Source organism: Sciurus carolinensis, chromosome 5 (genome assembly GCF_902686445.1).
Source record: "Sciurus carolinensis chromosome 5, mSciCar1.2, whole genome shotgun sequence".
Classification (NCBI taxonomy): domain Eukaryota; kingdom Metazoa; phylum Chordata; class Mammalia; order Rodentia; family Sciuridae; genus Sciurus; species Sciurus carolinensis.
The window spans coordinates 26,241,435-26,248,373 of record NC_062217.1 but is presented as its reverse complement, the minus strand read 5'-3'; the positions used below and the strand labels follow the sequence as shown (position 1 = coordinate 26,248,373).

The window sequence follows — 6,939 nt, the reverse complement described above, 5'->3', positions numbered from 1 at the left end:
GAGCCTCGTACATATGCTCCAAGCCCCAGTGACCCGCCGCTCGTCTCTTCCTCCAGGGAGCCACCAGGTGTTCTGTGTGGGCGCTTGGAGACCAAGCAACTCACTGTGCACCTCCACCCCCTCAGGACAGCCCCCTCCCCGTTGTTCAGGCGGTTGCTGAGTCCAAATAGCTCGCCGCCCAACTCTTTCTCTGGCAGCTGCTGGAGCCCCGGCAGATTGCTCCAAAACCAAGCGGTGTGCTGCGCGGCCTCCTCTGCAAAGTTCCCCGCTGTCCGTGTTTACCGCTCCTGTGGGGGGAGGGGCGTCTCGCCAAGCAACTCTACTTCACAAAGTTCCCTGTGTTCCGGGGTTACCGCCCCATCCGGGACGCCTCCCCAATGGGAGATACTCACCCGGTGGCTTTGAGTTGGTCCCAAGTCTCTCACTATCTCCTCTTTTGAATCTTGAGTCCTGGAGCAACATGAAATGCAGCCGCCCTCTAGTCCGCCATCTTGAAACCCCTGTTGATCCCTCTTGATGTCACTTCCCTAGACAGGTTTTGCCTGTCATGATGTCTTTGGATTATCAGAATAGTTCTCCATATCCTGTTTCTCTTCTTCTATTGGATTTTGAGTTGTACCTCTTTGTTTCATTTTATTCTTTTTCTATAATGTATTAATGAGATATTTGATTTCTTCATTGATAATCAGTTCCTTAAACCTTATACCAACCATGAGATTGTCCAAATAGGTGGCATGTGCAAAATTAGTACAAGAAGAGTCAAGACCTAACTATAAGGAACTCTACTGAAATGGGGCGGAAGTTTGGCAGAGCCAGCAAAAGAGTTCAGAAGACTTAACCAGAGAAATAGAACTAGCATTTGAAGAGAGGGCAGACAGGAGTTTCAAGACAGAGGTGATGGTTGAGAGATGTCTTGAATAGACTCTTTTCAAAGATATACAAATGGCTCTAAGTATATAAAAAAGATACCAACACCACTAACCATCAGGGAAATTAAAATCAAAACTACAATGAGATGCTACTGTACATTAATCAGGATGGCTATTATTAAAAAAGAAAACCAAAAGGTGGAAACAACCTGAATTTCCATTGTTGGATGAATGAATAAGCAAAATGTGGTACCCACAGATGATAGAATATTGTTCAGTTTTAAAGAGGTATGACACCCTAGTAGATGAAATCAGTCAGACATGAAAGGATAAATACTGTACCTAGAATTGTCAAACCCATAGTGACAGAAGGTAGAATGGTGGTTTCTAGGAGCAGGGTAGAGGAGGGAATGGGGAGTTCATGTTCAATGTGTACACTGTTTCAATTTGAGATGATGCAAAAGTTCTGGGTGTGAATGGTGGTGATGGCTACACATCAATGTAAAGGTACTTAATGTCACTGCATTGTACACTTAAAAATGGTTCAAATGACAAATTGTATGTTGCATATATTTTACCATGATAAAAAGAAAAGTAAGTGCGTGCAAGGGTGCCACAGTCCTTATTTTACTAATGAGGAAAACAAGACAGAGATCAGGGAACTTGCTCAAAGTTGCAGAACTAAGGAGGAACACAATTTGCGTACTAGAATTTGCATACACAACAGTGAATTCAAAGCCTATGCGCCAAACCATTAACTGTACTGTGTCTTTCAAAGACATCTATGGTGGTAATGTTTACAAAAGCAGAAAAGTAGAAATAATTTAAATCTTCAAAAATATGGCTCAGTGGTGGATCATCCATTCGGTAGAGTATAAAACCACTACATTTGTTTCTGAAGTTTCTGAAAACCTTTCTAATAGCATGGATAAGTTATCTACAATTTATTTATACATTTATTTATACATTCTTGTATACTGGGAAAATGCCAGTATACAAGAATGAACTTACAGTATGATCCCGGGTTTTGTTTTTTTTTTTTTTTTTTTTTTTTTTAATTATATACATTTAGTTTAAGTATGTTTAAGCATTAAAAGAAGGGGTTATATCCAAGTCATAATGGATTTATTTTGGAATCATACAGTTTGGAGTCGTTGTTTTTCCTCACACTTGTCTGAGTATTTCTGTATTCATTATCTAATTGCCATGTATGTTAGCTTTCCATTAACATGAACAAACGCCCATGATAAAGTGACTTACAAAGAGGAAGGTCTATTTTGGCTCATATTTTTGGAGGCGTTAGGCCTTGGTTGGTGGATCCCATTGCTTTTGGGCCTGTGGCAAGGCCCATCATGGTAAGGAGTGTCTGGTGGAGCAAAACTCTACTCATCTCATGGCCAGAAAACAAAAAGAGAGAGAAGAAGAGCTGGGGACCACCATTCCCTTCAAGGGCACACCCCCAATGACCTAACTTCCTTCCACTAGTCCCCACCTCTTACAGGTTCCACCACCTCCCAGTAGAGCCACAGGCTGGGAACCAAACCTTTAACACATGGAACTTTGGGAGGCATTCCATATCCAAATTCAGCACTGAGTATCAAGTTGCCCTAAATTTAGTAGCATCAACAATTAATAAAACCTTTCTTTCCCTCAGCATTTCTGTGGGTCAGAACTTTGTGATAACTTAACTACATAGTTCTTGTTTGAGATTTCTCCTTTGGCTCAGTCAGCTGTCAACTGGGGCTGCAATAATTGAAGGATTAACTGGGTCTGAAGGATCTACTCTCAGTGAGTCTCACTCAGATGACAGCAAGCCAGGTCCTTTCCACAGCTGTGCTTGAACATCCTCCCCGGAGCAAGCACTGCCCATAAGACTAAAGGGGAAGCTGCAAAGCTTTTCCTGACCTAGCCTCAGGTGACACACGCTGCGATTTCTGCAGTGTCCCATCAGTCACATAGACTTCACAAGGGAATAAATTCCAGAATGTGAGCATCAGCTAGGAGATTGGCTTCCATGGTTTCAAACTTTGTAAATAAATAGTGTGGAATAACATAGACTCAGGATGAGAAGTTCAGATTTAGGAACAAGACTGCATAGTTCAAACCCAAGTTCATATACTCATTATCATTTTTTCAAGTATCAAGATGAATATAATTCTGAGTAACACAGTCAATAAGTGTCTCATTATCTTCCTCTATAAAATGAGGATGAAAAGTATCACAGAAGTGCTGTGAGGCTTTAATGAGTTAATATATGTAGAACTCTAGAATTCCATCAAGCTCATGGCAAGTGCCACATGGGTATTAGCTATTATTACTATTTTTTAATACCAGAGAACAGGTCTGGGGATGTGCTCAGTGTGGAACATTTACCTAGCAAGTGTGAGACCCTGAGTTTGATCCCCAGCACCTAAATAAGTTAAAAAATAATTTTTTAAAAAGTAATAAAATCAGAGAATTGATCATTGGAAAAATTGTTTTCTTATTTATTTGATCTTTTAAAAATGTCAATTAGATAGCGTGCTGACATCATAGCTAGTTTGATGGAGACACATGTCCCACAGTAGTGAGAAAAACCAACCATCACACCTATGAACCACAAAAGCATCTGGAATAATCATTTAAAAGTTGGTTGTATAGAATGACTCCTGTAATGTAAAAAAAAAAAATCTATGCAGCCATACTGTTTTAATCAAATTTTTCACCACTGTGACTAAAAGACCTGACCAGCACAACTTAGAGGACGAAAAGTTTAGTTGAGGTTCACAGTTTCAGAGGTCTCAGCCCATAGACAGCTGGCTCCATTCCTCAAGGCTTGTGGTGACATAGAACATCATGAAGGAAGAGTATGATGGAGGGAAGCAGCTCATATGATGATCAGAAAGCAGAGAAAGAGAGACTCCACTTACTAGATATAAATATTTACACCAAAGCCAGGCCCCCCAATGCCCCACCTCCTCCAGCCACACTCTACCTATCTTCAATTACTATTCAATTAATCCCATCAGGTGATTAATTCACTGATTAGGTTAAGGCTCTCACAACCCAATCATTTCCTCTCTGAATCTTCTCATGTTGTCTCACACAGGAGCTTTTGGGGGATACCTCACATCCAAACCATAATATATACAAAGGAAATTCATCATTATATTAATGTTTTTTACCTCTGGGTTATGGGATTATGAGGTATGGCTTGTTTTTGTCTTTCTACTTTTGTGATAGTGATGTTTTCTGTAGGGATCATTATTAATTTAAAATCAGAAAATAAATTAATTTGTAAGCATTCATTGTGCAAAATTAAGTACTCATTTAATTGTCTTACTTACAGCAGTAAATATGTGAACTAGCTACCTTGAAAATGATCTGCTTAATAAGGTAAATTCTAGTCTCCCATCCCAGACTTGAAATAAGGAGTCCAAAGTCAACATCAGCAAAAGTTGCTGTACTTCATCCACAGTTTGGTTGCATTATTTTCATTATTTTCCCATAGCGTTCAGTGTGTACTATACTGAAATGGCTTACAGTGAGATACGGTTCAGCAAATATTTATGGTACCCCAATAGTGTGCTAAGTATAGTAGTGGGCACTTGAGAGAAATAAGCCATGCTCTTTATTTTAATGATTGTCAGAGAGGGTTTGATGCTGTGAGGTTTGTGATCCTCTGTGCCTTTAGTTTTGTACACTCAACCCTGAAGAGGTTCTCCCACTTTCCTAAAAACTGATTTTACCCTATAGCTAGCCATCCTTCTGCAAAGCCGGATAGGATAACAAGTAAGCAAAGTTTGCTCAACTTCCTAGCCGAACACCGAACAGGAACCATGTGGTCCAAATGGTCAGGATCAGGTCCAGTCTGGATGTGGGCCTCCACATGGAGGGTGATTCTGCTCAACACTACATGGTTTACCTTTCCATTTTCTGTTTTCTTATCAAGAATAATATATCTCAGGCTGGAAATGTTGCTCAACAGCAGTGTTTGTCTAGAATGCATGAGGCCTTGAGTTTGACCCTTAGCACCACAAAAACAAAATGAAACAAAAACAGAAAACAAAACAAAAACAAAACCCAAGATTTTGATTTACCTCTATGATAAATCCAGTCAGTCAATATTTACCTTTATTTAAAAACATATCCCTTTAGCTGAGGGTGTCACTCTGTGGTAGAGTACTTGTCTTGCCCTGGATTCCAATTTTAGTTTAATTTAATTAGAAATAAAACAAAAATGATTTCTTTTTTAAAATAAAGCTGCTCAGGAATATGTTAGTTTTACAGAAAAGTTGCAAATATACTATACAGAGTTCCCATATACCTCCCATGCAGTTTCTACTAAAGTTAATATCTTTCACAACCATGTGGAATATTTGTCAAAAACAACTAAACTCCAGGCATTATTTTGATTTCACCAGCTTTTTCACTAATGCCCTTTTCCTATTCGAGAAGCCCATTCAGACTCCTTAGTTACCTTCAATCTTTGGCAGTTTCTCAGTCTTTTCCTACTTATCAAAACCCAAAGAGTTTTTGCAGGTGCTACTGTTAAGAGAGTGTGCTCAGTGTTTTCTTATGATTAGACTGAGATTATGGGTGTGGAGGAAGAATTCCCAAAGATGAAGCACCTGAGAGGGAGCTTTTCAAACTTCCTCAATGCCTTTGATGTATCTGCGTTGTGAATTTTCAAACAGTAAAGGTATTTCCTATGGAATAAATATCAAGGAAAAAAAACATCAGAGTGTATTTCCCCCTTGGTTTCTTATAGGTGTTTATCTCAATCATGTTTTCTAATCAGATGTCTGCCTGAGTTTGTCTTCATTATTTTAAAGCTGACTCTGCAGTAAGAGAGTTGTTATGGTTTGAATCTGGAATTTCTCCCAAAAGTTTGTGTGCTGAAGTCAGTCCCCAGTGCAGCAATGTCCAGAGGAGGGCTTCAGAGAAACAGCTGGATCAGGAGAGCTCTGATCTCACCAGTGGATTAACCCAGTGACTGAACGGATGGCTGAGAAGTGGTGGAAACTGTAAGCAGGTGGGCATAGTTGGAGGAAGTCAGTCACTGGGGTGTGCCCTTGGGGGCTTATCTGTCCCTGAGTCCTTCTCTGTCTCTTTCTATTCCCAGCTACCATGAGCTGAGTTTTCCTCCACCATGATCTTCCGTCATGATGTTCTGCCTGACTTCAGGCCCAAAGCAAATGGAACCAACTGACCATGGATTGAAACCTTTGAAACTGTGAGTCAAAATAAACCTTTCCTTCTGTGAGTTATTTTGGTCAGAGCAACAGAAAATGGACGAATCAACTTTTATTAGCAAGCAAGTAAAAAACCCAGGTTACCCGACCTGTTCTGTTTGGTGGAATTCTTCTCTCTGTTCTTTCAGCTACACACAACAAACAAGCTGCAAGAAAGTTTCCATAGTGTGACTCTGTCCCAACAATAGATCAACCAAATCAAAGACAGAACCCTCTTGGAAGTGGGGTGCTTTCTATTCCGTCCGTAAAGGCCAGAGAGACCAACTACATATGTTGAAGTCCATTTGTTCTATAAGTAAAAAATCACTTTACATATCCCTTACCCAAGAGCACACTCTTCAGTGTAGATTTAGGTAAGGTATTTGAAGCTGCGGCAGCCTCTTTGGGCTTGGACTCCTGCCAGAGTTCTTCAGATGTTCACTATCCATCCCTGGTGTATCAGTTCCTGATTAAGAGACTTTAAATACTAACTAGAAGCTTTGGGTGTAGATAAAAATTAATTTATGTGCACATATTATTCTGTTAGGGAAAACAGAACAGTATGAATTAACTAATTATAATATAGTGTGAGAGGAGCAGATAAAAACCATGGAGCCTTAGGCAGGTTTCTGGAGGAGGCCATCTTAAGCGGAACTGCAGAGGAGAAGGGATATTTATCAGGCATCAAAGGAGACAGGGGTTTCAGGTAGAGAGAGCAGCTGAGAAAAGGCAGAGAAGCAGGAGAGAGTTGGGTACAGGTGTGGAATGGGATCTGAGGTGCAGGGGTGGTGAGAATGGAGATTAGAAAGGGAACGGGGAGCTCGTCTTGAAAGTCACACCAGGCTGAGGAAGGAGGA

General features: G+C 40.3%; 1 non-coding gene across 1 annotated transcript; it reads right to left on the bottom strand.

Annotated features, from left to right (window-relative positions):
• Positions 1-3,374: 3,374 nt before the first annotated feature.
• On the bottom strand, positions 3,375-3,477 carry LOC124986053 (small nucleolar RNA U13). Its single transcript, XR_007108961.1, has one exon. It is a non-coding gene; the product is annotated as a small nucleolar RNA U13 (small nucleolar RNA).
• Positions 3,478-6,939: the final 3,462 nt, after the last annotated feature.